The sequence below is a fragment of the Gossypium arboreum genome, chromosome 3 (genome assembly GCF_025698485.1).
Source record: "Gossypium arboreum isolate Shixiya-1 chromosome 3, ASM2569848v2, whole genome shotgun sequence".
Classification (NCBI taxonomy): Eukaryota; Viridiplantae; Streptophyta; class Magnoliopsida; order Malvales; family Malvaceae; genus Gossypium; species Gossypium arboreum.
Window position 1 is genome coordinate 43,896,412 of NC_069072.1, and position 19,335 is coordinate 43,915,746.

Below are 19,335 nucleotides of genomic sequence, written 5' to 3' on the forward strand. Positions count from 1 at the left end.
GCAATTTGGTTTACTTATTTTGATATTTATCTTTAATTAATTAACTTTTTGTGATTTTCTTTTCAGGTGTTTATGAACCTAGTTCGAATCATTGATTTACTCCTTATAGACGTAAAATTGAGCAGACATTTAGACAAAGGAGACAAGAAAGACTAGCCCAGAGACAAGCTGCAGAAGTGGACCCTAAAAATTGAAACAAAATCAAAGGAATGGAGCTGCTAATGCTTGTAAACCAAATCTTATTGCTGATGATAGAAATCGAGCTATAAGGCAGTACATTGTGCCCCTTTTTAATGAGCTTAATCTAAGAATTAGGAGACCAGAGATTGAGACACCGCAGTTTGAATTGAAGCCTCTGATGTTCCAAATGCTTCAGACAGTGGGCCAATTTAGTGAAATGCCCACAGATGATTTGCACCTTCACCCTCGATTGTTCATGGAGGTGAGTGATTCCTTCAAGATAGCCAGTGTAACCTAATAGGCATTTAGATTTAAGTTGTCTCCATACTTTTTGCAAGATAGAGCACAAGCATGGCTTAATTCATTGTCACCGAGTTCAATTTCTACATGGCAAGAATTAGCAGAACGCTTCCTGGTTAAGTATTTCCCACCTATAAAAAATGCTAAGTTGCGGAATGAGATCACTACTTTTCAGCAATTGGATGAAAAATTCCTATATGAGACATAGGAAAGATTTAAAGGGTTACTACACAAATACCCTCACCTTGGGATTTCATATTTCATTTAGTTAGAGACATTTTATAACGATTTTAACGCTCACACTAGGATGGTTGTAGACCTTTTTGTGAATGGTGCTCTCATTTCTAAGTGTTAGAATGAGGCTTACAAACTTTTAAAGAGAATAGCCAGTAGCAACTATCAGTGGTCGACCAATCAGCAGCTTCAAGAAGACAAGTACCAAGAGTGCATGGAGTGGATGCTCTCACTTCACTTGTTGCTTAGGCATCTTTAATTTCTTCAATGCTTAAAATATTTTCTACTAATAGTTTAAACAATGTTGTAGCTCAGCTACCAAGTCAAATTGATATTATTTCATGTGTATACTGTAGGGACGAACATTTGTTTGAGAATTCTGCATCAAATCTTGAGTTTTTTTTTTATTATGCAGGGAATAGAAACCAAAATAGAAGTGGACAAAGACTACAATCCAACTTCTATAATACTTTGTGTCGAAACCATCCAAACTTTTCTTGCAGTAACCAAGTGTAACACCCCAAACCGGCCCAGACGTTACGGCCGAATCCGACGTGCCACATTGAAGTTAAAAATCCATGTTTCATTTTAGCTCTTTAAAACCAACTTTTGTTAAGCTTAACCAAGTGAATGGAAGCTGGGCACCAGGTAGGAATCCGTAACAGAGGAGGTGAGACATGAAGGCTGCTTAAGTACCTAGCTCTTCGATTGGATCCAATCCTAGACATGCCCACAACTATTGCCACACTTGGTTATAACGAGTTGAAATTTCTTTGAGTAGATATCTTTGATAAATCGAATAATCGTGATGTTGTGTTATTTTGAAAACAAGTATCGTTTTGAAAACGCGTCCTAAGTCTAGCCCATTTGGATTATTATCAACCAGTTTAAAGTTATTAAAAAAAAAATAATCCCAGAAAAGAAAATAAAGTTAAAATGGCCTTATTACAACCCAAAATTAAATAATAAATAAGGTAAACTAAAGAAAACCAATCACTTATTTCAAAGCCCAAAAGCGATCACCCTGGCCACTCTGAATCCCCTCTGGCTCTAAGCCCCCACATCAAGGCTCACCTGCAAGGTTAAGGAAAGGGGGTGAGTTTGGAAACTCAGTGTGCAACAAGCCCCTTTCAGGGCCCAAAACAATATTAGCCTGCTGGGCCTAAGCCCAAATTCAATCGCAGCATATACTGGGCCGAAGCCTTTACATTATCCATGTCACTGGGTCGAAGCCTTTTCATTATTCATATCACTGGGCTGAAGCCTTTTCATTATTCATATCACTGGGCCGAAGCCTTTTCATTATTCATATCACTGGGCCGAAGCCTTTACTGGAAATGGTATGGCCCATAGGCCCAAATCAATACCACATGCACTATTAATGGATGTATGCAAGCCCGTTTGGGGAGACTACTCAACCCACCAACCGCTACTCTCCACCCGTACCAACCAAGCTCTCCATGTGGGGAATAATTCAACCCACCCAACCAAAATTCTCCACTGGCAGCATATCTGCTTTATCATATAACTGGAGGCCTAGCCTCTTTTAATAACTGGGGCAAAGCCCTTTTTGATAAACTGGGGCAAAGCCCTTTTCAGTAAACTGGGGCATAGCCCTTTTGAACTTCCTCCATCCATATAAACCCAACCTATGCATAAATAAATACATCATGTGCATATCATACATATCATGTGCATATTGTATCAAATCATATATATCAAAATCTCATGCATCAAACTCATAATTAAACCCTAGGGGTAAAATGGTCATTTTTACCTAGGGGCAAAACAGTCATTTTCATATTATAAGGGTAATTTCAAAATTTTACCAAATATTAGGGTTTTCCATGTTCATTATCAGTTACTAACAATTTCATGTGTTTTGACAACGATTCTAGCCCATTCTTAGCGAAACTGAGTTATTGGGCCAAAAACCCTTAATGGGCCCTACATAGTCGAATTAGTCATCTAGGCCCATTTAGCCCATCTTCCATAAAGGTCTTAGCCGTATTAACGCGCAATCTGACAGGATTCCATTTTCTACCAAATTGACCCAAATGGGCCCAGAAGCCCATTGGGCCCGATTTCAGCCCCTCGAGGCCCAACTTACCATCATGCACCAAATCATGCCCTTACTTGTTCCAACTATCCCGATCATTGAACTTAGTGAATCTAACTAACCTATGAGCGTTCGCATGCTCACGAGTCCTCGAAATGCCAGAATTTTGGCATTTCGGCTTTTCGGCAAATATCGAGTTAAGCTACGAAAGAGCGTTCGTTACACACCTGATTTGCGATATTCCTTGACGAGATCTCCTACACGATTTCTCCTATAATCAACCGCTTATAGATTAGATCATGTTAATATTTAAACCAAATCGAAAACTACCTATTATCATCACTTACATATTCGGCCACCATCCACAATGGCCCTAGAATTCATACCTTTGTCGAAATTGATGACTAGATCTAGATTTAGTCACTCCGATGATCCAAGCCTTTCACACACTCCTCGATCGGTAGCCTTTAATCCTCATTAGCACCAACAAACCAAATAACACTAAAAAACCCTTTCAGTCTTAGTCGACAGCCACCCTATGTATATAGGGGTTTTCAGCTTTTCTTAAACCACAAGATACAAATGGAAAGAAGGTTCGAATACTTACCAAGAGATCTACTCGTTGAAGAACGTTCCAAATACCTTTCTACCCCAGATCCGTTGTGAATCCAACTTAAACGTGCGTAGAAAATAGATCTAAATATTAATTCTCGAATCACTAAAATATGAGGCTTTTTGGCAAAAGTGCTGTTAAGAAAGGGAATAGTGAACTGGTTTCGGAAAAAGAAAAAAATAAAGAAAGATGGATGAAAGGGTGGTAGTTCGGCTAGAGAAGAAGAAAGAAAAAGAAGAAAAGTGTAACCCTATGGTTTACACAGAAGAAAACGGCACAACAAGCTCCTAAATGCCGAAAATGCTAATCTAATACTCCTCTGCCAAAATCCCCTCTCCAATTCCCTCTATTCAGCCAACTCCAATCCCTCTCCCAAATCCCTAAAATCTCTCCCCTTATCACTCCTTAATCCATGGCCAAATTAAAAGTTTGGATTTAATTCAAACTAGAAGCAGTCCACCGCTTAGCAGCAGTCTACCGCTCAGCCGACTCCTCCTGTTGCTGGTAGAGTTTCAATCCCGTACGGTCCTTCCCACGCACGTACAGTAAAAAAGAAGCACCCTCTTGTACGTAACGCTGCTCGAACCTGGGACCTCCAGATTGCCCAGCACGCTGCTGGCCACTAGGATGCTCATTTGCTTTCAACAATATACCGTCACATTTTATCTTAAAGGTTACCTGCTGAAGTCCCGTTCATTTAAAAATATAACATTAAAACATACCTGCGCCTGGACTCGAACCCGTGCCCTTGTGGAACTCCTAGCACCCTATTGCCACTGTGCTATAAGCACTTTTTGATTAACTTATACTCGCAACTCCTCTTAACCCTTATTCTAGCCGCGATCTGCATATTAAAAAAAACACCTAAACTATGCACGCCGCGCCTTGAACCCAGGCACCTCCCATGCCCTCCTAGCGTACTTAGCCACTGGGCGAGATGCCTGCTTGTGCTAAAACTCAGCCCTAATTTATTAATGAAGCCTCTCGCCTGATTCCTTAAGAGGCAAGATTCAAGAATTTTGCTAAAGCTATGGGCCGAGCCCAGACCTTTCCCCACATTATACCCCTTCGTTACATATTTAGTTACTAATAATAATAATAATAATAATAATAATAATTTCATAAACATATCTAATAATAAAAATTTCAAATACCAATAATACAGCAAATAATAATAATTTTCATAAAAATTTTCAAACATACATACAGTAATATTTTTGTAATAATAATTTTATCTCATAATACTAATTAAAATTTCATAAAAATTTAAAATATCCGTAATAATAAATATAGTAAAAATTTTCTAGTAGTAATTCAAAATTTTTTTCTTAAACGGTAATATTTAAAACTTCTTAATTATTCAGGTTTCCTTCTATCCGAATCCCAGACTCAAAGCCCAACTTTTCTAGTCCCCAAAAATCAGAGCGTTACACCAAGGAGCGGGATCGAGCAACAACTACATGCATTAAAGATCAAATCAACCTCTACGGTTCAATCAACAAGTTTAACAGCCTTAATCCAAAGCCAAGCAACAACACTAAAAATTTTGGAGAACCAAATGGTTCAATTAGCTACAAAGCTTCATAATAGACCCCAAGGAGCCTTGCTAAGTGACATGGAAATTCTAGCCGCGATCTGCATATTAAAAAAACACCTAAACTACATGACGCACCTTGAACCCGTGCACCTCCCATGCCCTCCTAGCGTGCTTAGCCATCGGGCGGATGCTGCTTGTGCTAAACGCAGCCCTAATTTATTAATGAAGCCTCTTGCCTGATTCCCTTAAGAGGCAAGATTCAAGAATTTTGCTAAAGCTATGGGCGAGCCTGGACCTTTCCCCACATTATACCCCTTCGTTACATATTTAGTTACTACTACTACTACTAATAATAATAATAATAATAATTTCATAAACATATCTAATAATAAAATTTCAAATACCAATAATACAAACAAATAATAATAATTTTCATAAAATTTTCAAACATACATACAATAATATTTTGTAATAATAATTTTATCTCATAATACTAATTAAAATTTCATAAAAATTTAAAATATCCGTAATAATAAATATAGTAAAAATTTTCTAGTAGTAATTCAAAATTTTTTCTTAAGCGGTAATATTTAAAACTTCTTAATTATTCAGTTTCCTTCTATTCAATCCTGCACTCAAAGCCCAACTTTTCTAGGCCCCAAAAATCAGAGCGTTACACCAAGGAGCGAGATCGAGCAACAACTACATGCATTAAAGATCAAATCAACCTCTACGGTTCAATCAACAAGTTTAACAGCCTTAATCCAAAGCCAAGCAACAACACTAAAAATTTTGGAGAACCAAATGGTTCAATTAGCTACAAAGCTTCATAATAGACCCCAAGGAGCCTTGTTAAGTGACATGGAAAATTCAAGGAGTATAAGTAAGAAACACTGCAAAGTAATTGCTTTATGAAGTGAAAGGAATTTGGAACCCAAGGAAGCTAAGGTTGAAGATGATTCTGCCAAGAGAAAGGAAGATCAACCGAGAGTTGAAATTCCTGCACCACAGATGCTAAATTCTAAAAATTCTTAAAAAGTAAAATCTAAAGTAGTCAATTCTGATAAGCTAACACCTTTGTTAGATGTAGATACAATTCCTCAAAAAAGTTGTCTGATCCAAGCCAAGGTTCCAACATTTCCATATCCACAAAGACTCAAGCAACAAAAATAGGAGATGTAGTAGAAGAACTTCTTGGATGTTATTAAGTAGCTTCACATCAAAATCCCATTGGTAGAAACCTTAGAACAAATGCATAATTATGTCAAGTTCATGAAGGACATTCTATCCAAGAAGAAGAGGCTTGGTGAATTTGAGTGTAACACCCCTAGCCCATATTCGTTGCCGGATTAGGGTTATGAGGCATTTCCAAACATATTATGAAACTTAAGAAAATATGTCATTCATAGCATGATATAAATTAAACATAATCTAATATATATTAAAACAATTTATACATATATAGAACATGTAACACATCAATAATTTCATAAATGGAATATCAACCTAATTTTGTAAAAGTCTTGCTCACATACATGTTGTACTACTTAATGGAATAAATTCAATAACAACTTGTTAATTCAATTATACAACATTTCTATGTTAATCAATGTAAATTTTATATCTCATAAATTAAATATAAATTTAATACATCCATTCAAATACATGTATATATATAAATAAATAATAAAGGCAACTAATTATATATATATGAAATAAGCTTAATAGTAAGTTATATTTATGGTTTGAATAAAACAACCAACGTATAAAAGATGCATCAAGTTCCACCAAGCTTAAACACATATTACTATTTTTAATAAGCAAACACATATGCAACTTTAGTACAATTTAATATGGTTGATCATGCTATTAATGCATCTATGCATGGTGCGCATTTACCCTAAAACCAAGGCCACACTTAACATTTGAATACATTCCAAAACGATTGACCAAAACAACCATAGAACATTTTTCATTACTTATTAACTTGCTTAGCTGAAACATATTACTTTAAACCACATACACAACCAGAATTCCCATCATCGAATTATCAAAACTAAACTCATTAAACATTAATACTAAGAACATATCAAATCAAAGCTGAGCATAATAAGCAAGTTTACATATATACCATATCTTAGTATAAGACACATCCAAACCAAACAAACATGTTTATAGCCGATTCATTCATGTCACTTCCAAAGTCATTAACCAACTTTAATGCCCAAACTCATGTCACTACCCAACCATTTCCAAAACATATATCATCTATTACTCATGCCATTCATTCACAACATATAGCATCATCACCAAAATAGTTAAAATCATAACCAAACATAATCAAAACCAAACTTAGAGGTAAAGCCATTTACGCATGGATTTAGTTATACATAACCAAAATTCAAAATTTCAAAACACATTCCAGCCTATACATGCCATAATTCGAGTTCAGCTATTTAAATACTGAAGCATTAGATAGTGTGATGAACTTTGCTGACGATCCCTGAGCTCGTAACTTGATCCAAAAGTCTATAAAACAAAGTAAACATGAACACACAGAGTAAGCTATCATAGCTTAGTAAGTCATAAGCAAATGAACAACCCAATGATATTATCAACTTAATTAAACTAAACCAAATTGTATTATCAAAACACATTTAGATCCAAACATATAAAGTTCATATTATATATATTCATTCATAAATGTCACATTGACCGAATGTTCATATAGCCAAATTAACATATTATCATTTAACTTCCAAAGCCAAATAGTCATTATAAACCTAGTTCACATACACACAAATACATAAACTCGTGTGTCACAATATAATTTCATGTACATATATTAGTTATGTGGCCGAATACTCATAATCAAACATGCATATAATTAAGACTCATTCAATAATATTCACAAGGTCGAATACACTTACCTAGTTCACATATAATCCTTATTTGCATTACACATAACTTGTAATAAGTATCCAGTTATTCACTTACCTTATTTTAAGTAAACAACAAGCTAATTCATACATGGCCATTTAGCTTGTTTTACACACTCGAACACAACTTATCTTTTCCCAATGAACCATTCGAAATTGGATAAGACACTCGAATAATCACACATATCATACAATGCCAACGTCCCAGACGTGGTCTTACATGTAATCACATATCGATGCCACTGTCCCAGACAGGGTCTTACTCGTACACATATATCGGAATCACATATCGATGCCATGGTCTTACTCGCACACATATATCGGTGTGGTCCCAAGTATAAGCTCAATACCAAACTCTACCTCCCGAACAGGGGGCAAACCCGGTAATTCTTCGGGAAAAACATCCGGGTATTCACAAACCACCGGCACAGATTCGGGTTTTGTTTCTAACTCCTTATCATCAAGTACATACGCAAGGTATGCTTCACACCCTTTTCTTACATATTTCGGGCCAACATTGATGATATTACAAACCGCACCCCTTCAAGTCCGTAGACTCAACTCGGATCATCTCGTTATTTGCGCACTCAAATCAATAGTCTTGCTTTTGCAATTCACAACCGCATCATGCACGGTCAACCAATCCAAACCAAGAATAACATCAAATTCATCGAACGGAAAAAGCATCAAGTCCGCGGAAAAGCAGAACCTCGAATTACTAGGGGCATTTCTTACACACTTTGTCGACAAGCACGTAACGACCCAAGGGATTTGACACCAATTACGAACTCAAGAGACTCAATAGGTAAAGTCTTCTTGGATGCTAAGGTTTCGCATACATAAGAATGAGTAGAACCGTGGTCAATCAAAGCAATCACATTAGTATCAAAGAGAGTGAAAGTACCGGTAATAACATCCGCGAGGAAGCATCCTCACGCGCGCGTATGGCATAAGCCCTAGCAGAGCGCGAGCCTCGGATCTGGTCGTAGCATCTCTAGATCCTCTCGACCACCACTAGCATTGCCCGTATTTCCGGATGGTCTACCTCGAGTGTGGTAGCGCCTGGTTTCCCACTCGATCTACATTCTGCTCGCACAACCTCGGGCAATCTTTAATGAAGTGGTCGATGATCCGCACTTGTAACAGGAGTGGTCACGGAATCTACAACTCCCGAATGCCATTTGCCACAATATTGGCACTCTGCTCGTCTCGACGATCATTGCCAACACCGGCGATCAAGTGACTCAGCGTGCCCATAGGGGTCGATCGCGGTCTCGTCTAGAAAAGCCCGAAGTGTCTCTAGACCGCCTAAGCCATCTCTAAATTTCTTTGATGACTGTGGAAGGGCTTCCCAAGACCTCTTCTGAAACTCCCTTGCTCCCACTTCACTTTTCTTTTCTCCATCTTGAGCTCCTCGGCTTTGCACGCCGCTCGACAAGAGCCACAAACTCTCGGATTTCCAAAATGCCAACATACGACTTTATATCATCATTCAGGTCCATCTTGAGCGTTTACACATCACGACTTCAAGAAATGCATTCTCGCTGCATCGCTAAGCCTCACAAATTTTCGTTCATAGTCGGTAACCGACATGGAACCTTGTTTAAGTTCAAGAAATTCCTTCCGTTTTTGATCCATAAATCTCTGACTGATATACTTTTTCCGAAACTCAGTTTGGAAAAACTCCCAAGTTACTTGTTCTCGGGCACAATGAAGTCGAGTACACCACCAATAGTAGGCAGAATCACGTAGCAAGGAGATAGTACACTTTAGGCATTCATCGGGTGTACAAGATAGCTCATCGAGTACCTGGATAGTGTTGTCCAACCAAAATTCAGCTTGCTCGGCATCGTCGCTATCCGTAGCTTTAAATTCAGTAGCCCCATGTTTTCAATTCATCAACTGGGGCTTATTGGACCTTATTTGGTCGAGCCATCGGAGGCATTGTAGGTGCGGGGTTGTATTAGTCGGGAATGGAGGTTGTGGAACAGCCGTATTAGTTCGAATGTATTGGTTGAACCAATCATTCATCACGCTATAAAAGGCTTGCCTAGCCTCATCATTCGGATTGTTAGCAATAGGTTGAGAGTCCGCCAAGACTGTCCCTTGTGCGGGAGCAGCGCCACACTCTCCACATCATCAGCTATCGCTCGGTTGGGATCGGGATCCTTACTATAAATAAACACAAATTCAAATGTCAGAAATCACCACACTATCAATTTATCACAAAATGGCATGTATAGCTAGACCCAAACGTATTACGGTAGTCCTAGAATCGACTAAACCGTAGCTCTGATACCAATAAAATTGTAACACCCCGTACCCGAGTCCGTTACCGGAATCGAACACAAGGTGCACACAGACTTAACTTAATTGTTTTCATAGTCCATAAAAAAAATTTTCCAGACTAGCTGGTTACTGCGTCACTGTCGTCTTAAAAATCATATCTTGAGTTTTAAAGCTCGAAAATCAGTTTTGTAATTTTTTCCTGAAACTAGACTCATAAGTCCATCAACATATATTTTTCTAGAATTTTTGGTCGGGCCAATTAGTACAGTTTATTAGTTAAAGTCTCCCCTATTCCAGGGTTCGACTACACTGACCTTCGTGCGTTACGAATTGAATATCTCCTTGTACAGGACTTTAATACTGATACCGTTTGTTTCTATAGAAACTAGACTCAGAGAGGAATCTATAAATATATGGCATGACTCCTAATTATCTCTGGTTAATTTAAAATGAATTTCCAAATTCGGAACAGGGGATCCAGAAACCGTTCTGGCCCTGTTTCACGAGAACTTTAATATCTCTTAACATATAACTCATATGACCGTTTCGTTTCTTCCATATGAAAGTAGATTCATCAAAATTCATTTACATAATTTATTCACTATTTAATACCATTCCTACTATTTTTAGTGATTTTTCACATCCACATCACTGCTGCTGTCAGCATCTCCCTTTAAGGTAGGCTTTACCTATTTCATGATTTCCATGATTCAATTGGCCCTTTTTGCATACATAGCACAAAGTGTGATCATGATTAACCATTCCAATGGCTAATCGTTTCAAAACAATTCCATACCTCATAATGATCAACATACAAACGATTATGGTACTATGCTAAAAACGTATATAAGCCATTTTCGCATGGCTATCCAAGTTTACACAAAACCGAAAGGTACATGACCTTCAACAAAAGGGTAGTCCTATACATGCCATTTCAAAGTTCAACCAAAATTGTACCAAAATGGGGGCTTTGATAGTGTGGGAGACTTCGACTTCCAAAAATCCCGAGTCCGATAGCTGACGAGCCAAAATCTATAAACAAAGAAACAGAGAAAACGGAATAAGCAATTTATGCTTAGTAAGTTTGAGCAAGAAATTCCAGCACAACAAAAGCATAGCATTCATAAAGCTAACGGATAATTTCATATGCACAAATTCTCAATATCCTACTCATTTCACATTCCAACCCCTATGTTCATACATAAGGGATCATCTTAGCCAAATACCGAAACTCATTACTCGATCGAGCGAATATTATTCAAGGAATCAACTAATTCAAGCACATACGAACATACCTCATTGCTGGAATTTTTCAAGCGTATTAACTGAAAATTTTACAGCAAGATCGCTCATTCTCGAATCACGTACCTTGAATTTAACCGGATATAACGACTTCGCTCAAATGCCTTCGGACGAAGCCGGTTATAGTGACTTCGCACGAATGCCTTCTGGACTTAACCCGGGTTTAGTAACTTGCACAAATGCCTTGGGCTTAGCCCGATTTATTAACTCGCATCGAATGCCTTCGGATCCTAGTCCGGATATAGTCACTTAGCACAAAGCCTTGGGACTTAGCCGGACATCATTCAATAACCGAGCACAATTATCAATAAATTATGACACATTCGTATTTCATTTTCATTAGCAAAACTCAAACACAAGGCACTTTTCACACTTGCAATTTCGGCTCAATAGCCACACACAAAGAGCATGATTTTAATTTGCTTTAAACATGATCTAATCAATTCGAATTTAAGCTCTATTACTCAAGAACTTACCTAGGATGTCGTCGAACGATTTCAATGGCTATTCGACCACTTTTTCCTTCCCTTTGTCGGATCTAGTTCCCTTTGCTCTTGAGCTTAATTTAACAAATAAATCGATTTAATCATTTGAGCATCGAAGAGGAATACAAGGTACTTAGCCAATATATATACTCATTAGGCATCAAAGTCGCATGTGTACGAAATCATGAATCGAACTCAACACATTAGTTAATATTCCTCTTAGCCGAATTTTCTAAGCCAAGAATAGGCATCAATATGCTTGCCTCTAACCGAATGCATGCACACCAATTTCCCCTCATGTGGCCGAATATGCATGTCCATGTTGAGGCCAATTATACACTTAATACCACACAAAAACAGCATACATTTTACTAACTAACGCATTACATATCGTAGCTCAATACACATCTCTCATTTACTTCATAACCGAAACATCATCACAAGCAAATATACACCTTGATTGTAACTATATACATATATATATGCTAGAGCCGAATCTCAAGTTGATTGTAACTAAACATGAACATAATTTCAAAACACAAATCTTACTTTCCATGCAATGAGCATAAATCACTCTTTTGGATGTACCATGGCCAAATACATCACAACACCATAATTTTGGTCATGATTAAACAAAGAACTTAATGTCTTACTCAAAAATACTAAAAAGAAAGTCCAAGAGCCATCAATCCACCATCACATATATCATTAGCAAGCTTCATATTTAACATGCAATGGCATTAACACAAAATCCACCTTGGCCAAATACCATCCCCATGATATAACAAAGGTTTGAACCATGGGCTAACAAGAGCATCAAGCTATCAACTAAAACATGCATGAATCTCATGGCACAACCTCAAACATACCTTAATCTTGATGCAAGTATAGCCAAACCTCTTCCTAATCCTCTTCCAAACCAAGCATGAAGCAAAATTCCTCCTTCCCTCTAGTATTTTCGGTCAAGAGAGAATGAAAATGGATGAATTTTTTTTCTTTTCTCTTCCTCAATACACGCAATGGGGCATGCATGAGACCATTTTTCTTTTTCCATTTCTTTATTACCCATGCTCATTAATTTATTTTTTCACCCATGATTCACCAACAAAACATGTCTATGACATGTTTTGCCCATATTTCTTTGTCATGGCCGCCATCACTTGTAAAAAGAGGGTATTTGACATGCAAGGCCATTGTTTTGCATGCATGCTTTAATTAGTCATCACACATTCCCCATCATACTTTCAAAGTTTTCTACTAGGTCCTTTCTAGTGAAATTCACATTTATAACTCTAAATTAAAGCATCAAAATGTCACACATGAGTTAACACATATTATAGGCATCAAAATAAATATCAAATTATTTTTATGCCTCGGTTTTGTGGTCCCGAAACCACATTCCGACTAGGGTCGTTTTAAGGTCATCACAACTCTCCCCACTTAAGAAATTTTCGTCCCGAAAATCTTACCGTAAATAGGTTTGGGTAACGCTCTTTCATAGAGTTCTCGGGTTCCCAAGTAGCTTCTTTCATCCCGTGTTTGAGCCATAACACTTTTACTAACGAAACCCTTTTGTTTCGCAACTCCTTCACTTCACGAGCTAGGATACGAATCGGTTCTTCTTCATAACTCATATCGGCTTGAATTTCAACCTCTGATGGACTAATTACGTGCGACGGATCAGATCGATAGCGTCGAAGCATCGAAACATGAAAGACGTCGTGAATCTTTTCAAGTTCAGGGGGCAAAATCAAACGATACGCAACTGGACCGACTCGTTCGAATATCTCATATGGCCTGATGAACCTCGGACTCAATTTGCCTTTACGGCCAAATCTGAGTATCTTTTTCCAAGGCGAAACTTTAAGAAACACTTTATCTCCCACCTGATACTCAATGTCTTTTCGCTTCAAATCCGCGTACGATTTCTGACAATCTGTGGCCGCCTTCAGACTTTCACGGATTACCTTTACTTTCTGTTCAGCATCTTTAATCAAATCGACTCCGAAAATTTTACTTTCACCGAGCTCGGTCCAAAACAATGGTGTACGACATTTACGACCGTACAAAGCCTAAGGTGCCATCTTAATACTTGATTGAAAACTATTGTTGTAAGCGAATTCAATCAAAGGTAAGTACCATTCCCATGAACCACTGAACTCGAGGATGCAACATCTCAACATATCCTCAAGTATCTGAATTATCCGCTCGGATTGACCATCGGTTTGGGGGTGAAAAGCGGTGCTGAAATGCAACTTGGTACCCAAAGCTTCTTGCAATTTCTTCCAAAATCGCGAGGTGAATCTTGGATCTCTATCCGACACAATGTAAATCGGTACCTGTGTAATCTCACAACTGGGAAGCGATAATTCAGCTAGTTTATCCAATGAAAAATCCGTGCGCGACGGGATAAAGTGAGCCGACTTAGTCGGTCTATCAACAACAACCCAAATCGCATCCTTCTTACTTGATGACAATGGCAGTCTGGACACAAAGTCCATTGTGACTCGATCCCATTTCCACTCGGGTATCATAATCGGCTGAAGTAATCCTGAAGGCACTTGATGTTCTGCTTTCACTTGTTGACATATTAAATATCTCGAAACAAAGTCAGAGATGTCTCGTTTCATACCATGCCACCAAAACCGACGTTTCAAATCGTTGTACATCTTCGTACTCCCCGGGTGGATTGCCATTCAGCTACAATGGGCTTCGTTCAAAATTATCGAAATAAGTTCCGAATTCTTTGGAACACACAGACGGCTTCTGAACCTCAAACAATCGTCATCATCAATTTGAAACTCTGATTCCTTGCTCGGAACACACTCAGCCCGTTTTGCAACCAACTCATCGTCAACTTTCTAAGCTTCACGAATTTGATGAGTCAACAATGGTTTGGCCTTTAATTCGGCTACTAACACATTGTCGGGTAGAATAGACAAGTGTACATTCATCGCTCGTAAAGCAAACTGTGATTTCCGGCTTAAGGCGTCCGCAACCACATTAGCCTTTCCCGGGTGATAATCAATGACAAGCTCATAATCTTTTAACAACTCGAGCCAACTTCTTTGTCGCAGATTTAAGTCTCTTTGAGTCATCAAATATTTGAGACTTTTGTGATCCGAATACACATGGCACTTCTCACTAAATAAGTAATGTCGCCATATCTTTAAGGCGAATACGATGGTAGCCAATTCGAGATCATGGGTCGGATAATTTTTCTCATGTGGCTTTAATTGTCTCGACGCATAGGCCACAACTCGACCTTCTTGCATCAGTACGCAACCTAACCCAAGTAGGGAGGCGTCACTATAGATGACAAACTCTTTGCCAGATTCGGGTTGTACTAGTAATGGAGCTTCCGTCAAATGAGTTTTCAATTGGTCGAAACTTTTCCGACACTTTTCCGTCCATTCAAACTTGACATCTTTCAAGCGGTTTACGTCATGGGTGTGGCTATCACGAGAATCCTTTTACAAACCGTCGGTAATGTAAGCCAAGTCCCAAAAAGCTCGAACCTCAAGTAATATTTCTTGGAGGCTTCAGCTAAGTATGGCTGAAATTTTGCTCGGTCGACTCGAATACCCGATCCAGATACCACATGACCCAAGAAGCTAACCTCTCTTAACCAGAACTCACACTTGCTGAACTTAGCATATAACTGCCTATCCCGTAATATTTGTAACACTAATCTCAGTGCTCCGCATGTTCGGTCTCATCTCTTGAATAGACCAGGATGTCGTCAATGAACACAACTACGAACCGATCCAAATATGGTCTAAAAATCTGATTCATCAAATCCATAAATACCGCAGGGGCATTAGTGAGCCCAAACGGCATCACTAAGAACTCGTAGTGACCATATCTCATTCTGAAGGCAGTTTTGGGTATATCCGAATCTCGGATTCGCAACTGATAATAGCCCGATCTCAAATCTATTTTTGAGAACACTGAGGCTCCCTTCAGTTGATCAAACAAATCATCGACTGTGATAACAGATATTTGTTCTTTATTGTCACTTTATTAAGCTGACGATAGTCGATGCATAACCTCATGGTTCCGTCCTTCTTTTTCACAAACAACACTGGTGCACCCCAAGGTGAAAAACTCGGGCGAGCAAAACCTCTATCCACCAACTCTTGCAACTGAGCTTTCAACTCCTTCAATTCCGTTGGTGCCATACGATACGGAGCTATCGAAATCGGTGTGGTCCCAGGTATAAGCTCAATACCAAACTCTACCTCCCGAACAGGGGGCAAACCCGGTAATTCTTCGGGAAAAACATCCGGGTATTCACAAACCACCGCAAGATGATTCGGGTTTTGTTTCTAACTCCTTATCATCAAGTACATACGCAAGGTATGCTTCGCACCCTTTTCTTACATACTTCTGGGCCAACATTGATGATATTACAGCTGGCACCCCCTTCAAGTCCGTAGACTCAACTCGGATCATCTCGTTATTTGCGCACCTCAAATCAATAGTCTTGCTTTTGCAATTCACAACCGCATCATGCACGGTCAACCAATCCAAACCAAGAATAACATCAAATTCATCGAACGGCAAAAGCATCAAGTCCGCCGGAAAAGCGAAACCTCGAATTACTAGGGGCATTTCCTACACACTTTGTCGACAAGCACGAACGACCCAAGGGATTTGACACCGAATTACGAACTCGATGACTCAATAGGTAAAGTCTTCTTTGGATGCTAAGGTTTCGCATACATAAGAATGAGTAGAACCAGGGTCAATCAAAGCAATCACATTAGTATCAAAGAGAGTGAAAGTACCGGTAATAACATCCGGCGAGGAAGCATCCTCACGCTTGGCGTATGGCATAAGCCCTAGCAGAGCGCGAGCCTCGGATCTGGTCGTAGCATCTCTAAATCCTCTCGACCACCACTAGCATTGCCCGTATTTCCGGATGGTCTACCTCGAAACGTGGTAGCGCCGGTTTCCCACTCGATCTACATTCTGCTTCGCACAACCTCGGGCAATCTTTAATGAAGTGGTCGACCGATCCGCACTTGTAACAAGAGTGGTCACGGAATCTACAACTCCCGAATGCCATTTGCCACAATATTGGCACTCGCTTACGTCTCGACGATCATTGCCAACACCGGCGATCAAGTGACTCGCGTGCCCATAGGGGTCGATCGCGGTCTCGTCTAGAAAAGCCCAAGTGTCTCTAGACCGCCTAAGCCATCTCTAAATTTCTTTGATGATCGTGGGAAGGGCTTCCCAAGACCTCTTTCAAACTCCCTTGCTCCCACTTCAGCTTTTCTTTTCTCCATCTTGAGCTCCTCGGCTTTGCACGCTCGCTCGACAAGAGCCACAAACTCTCGGATTTCCAAAATGCCAACATACAGCTTTATATCATCATTCAGTCCATCTTCGAAGCGTTTACACATCACAGCTTCTGAAGAAATGCATTCTCGCACGTACCGGCTAAGCCTCACAAATTTTCATTCATAGTCGGTAACCGACATGGAACCTTGTTTAAGTTCAAGAAATTCCTTCCGTTTTTGATCCATAAATCTCTGACTGATATACTTTTTCCAAAACTCAGTTTGGAAAAACTCCCAAGTTACTTGCTCTCGGGGCACAACAGAAGTCAGAGTACACCACCAATAGTAGGCAGAATCACGTAGCAAGGAGATAGTACACTTTAGGCATTCATCGGGTGTACAAGATAGCTCATCGAGTACCCGGATAGTGTTGTCCAACCAAAATTCAGCTTGCTCGGCATCGTCGCTATCCGTAGCTTTAAATTCAGTAGCCCCATGTTTTCGGATTCTGTCAACTGGGGGCTTATTGGACCTTATTTGGTCAGTTACCGGAGGCATTGTAGGTGCGGGGGTTGTATTAGTCGGGAATGGAGGTTGTGGAACAGCCGTATTAGTTCGAATGTATTGGTTGAACCAATCATTCATCACGCTATAAAAGGCTTGCCTAGCCTCATCATTCGGATTGCTAGCAATAGGTTGAGAGTCCGCCGGCGCTGTCCCTTGTGCGGGAGCAGGCGCCACACTCTCCACATCATCAGCTATCGCTCGGTTGGGATCGGGATCCTTACTATAAATAAACACAAATTCAAATGTCAGAAATCACCACACTATCAATTTATCACAAAATGGCATGTATAGCTAGACCCAAACGTATTACGGTAGTCCTAGAATCGACTAAACCGTAGCTCTGATACCAATAAAATTGTAACACCCAGTACCCGAGTCTGTTACCGGAATCGAACACAAGGTGCACACAGACTTAACTTAATTGTTTTCATAGTCCATAAAAAAAAATTTCCAGACTAGCTGGTTACTGCATCACTGTCGCCTTAAAAATCATATCTTGAGTTTTAAAGCTCGAAAATCAGTTTCGTAACTTTTTTCTGAAACTAGACTCATAAGTCCATCAACATATATTTTTCTAGAATTTTTGGTCGGGCCAATTAGTACAGTTTATTAGTTAAAATCTCCCCTATTCCAGGGTTCGACTACACTGACCTTCGTGCGTTACGAATTGAATATATCCTTGTACAGGACTTTAATACTGATACCATTTGTTTCTGTAGAAACTAGACTCAGAGAGGAATCTATACATATATGGCATGACTCCTAATTATCTCTGGTTAATTTAAAATGAATTTCCAAAGTCGGAACAGGGTATCCAGAAACCGTTCTGGCCCTGTTTCACGAGAACTTTAATATCTCTTAACATATAACTCATATGACCGTTTCGTTTCTTCCATATGAAATTAGATTCATCAAAATTCATTTACATAATTTATTCACTATTTAATACCATTCCTACTATTTTTAGTGATTTTTCACATCCACATCACTGCTGCTGTCAGCATCTCCCTTTAAGGTAGGCTTTACCTATTTCATGATTTCCATGATTCAATTGGCCCTTTTTGCATACATAGCACAAAGTGTGATCATGATTAACCATTCCAATGGCTAATCGTTTCAAAACAATTCCATACCTCATAATGATCAACATACAAACGATTATGGTACTATGCTAAAACGATATAAGCCATTTTCGCATGGCTATCCAAGTTTACACAAAACCGAAAGGTACATGACCTTCAACAAAAGGGTAGTCCTATACATGCCATTTCAAAGTTCAACCAAAATTGTACCAAAATGGGGGCTTTGATAGTGTGGGAGACTTGACTTCCAAAAATCCCGAGTCCGATAGGTGACGAGCCAAAATCTATAAACAAAGAAACAGAGAAAACGGAATAAGCAATTTATGCTTAGTAAGTTTGAGCAAGAAATTCAACACAACAAAAGCATAGCATTCATAAAGCTAACGGATAATTTCATATGCACAAATTCTCAATATCCTACTCATTTCACATTCCAACCCCTATGTTCATACATAAGGGA

The 19,335-nt window shown here is 39.0% G+C and overlaps 1 non-coding gene across 1 annotated transcript; it reads right to left on the bottom strand.

Annotated features, from left to right (window-relative positions):
• Nucleotides 1-625: 625 nt before the first annotated feature.
• On the bottom strand, nucleotides 626-732 carry LOC128291259 (small nucleolar RNA R71). The gene has a single exon (XR_008281035.1). It is a non-coding gene; the product is annotated as a small nucleolar RNA R71 (small nucleolar RNA).
• Nucleotides 733-19,335: the final 18,603 nt, after the last annotated feature.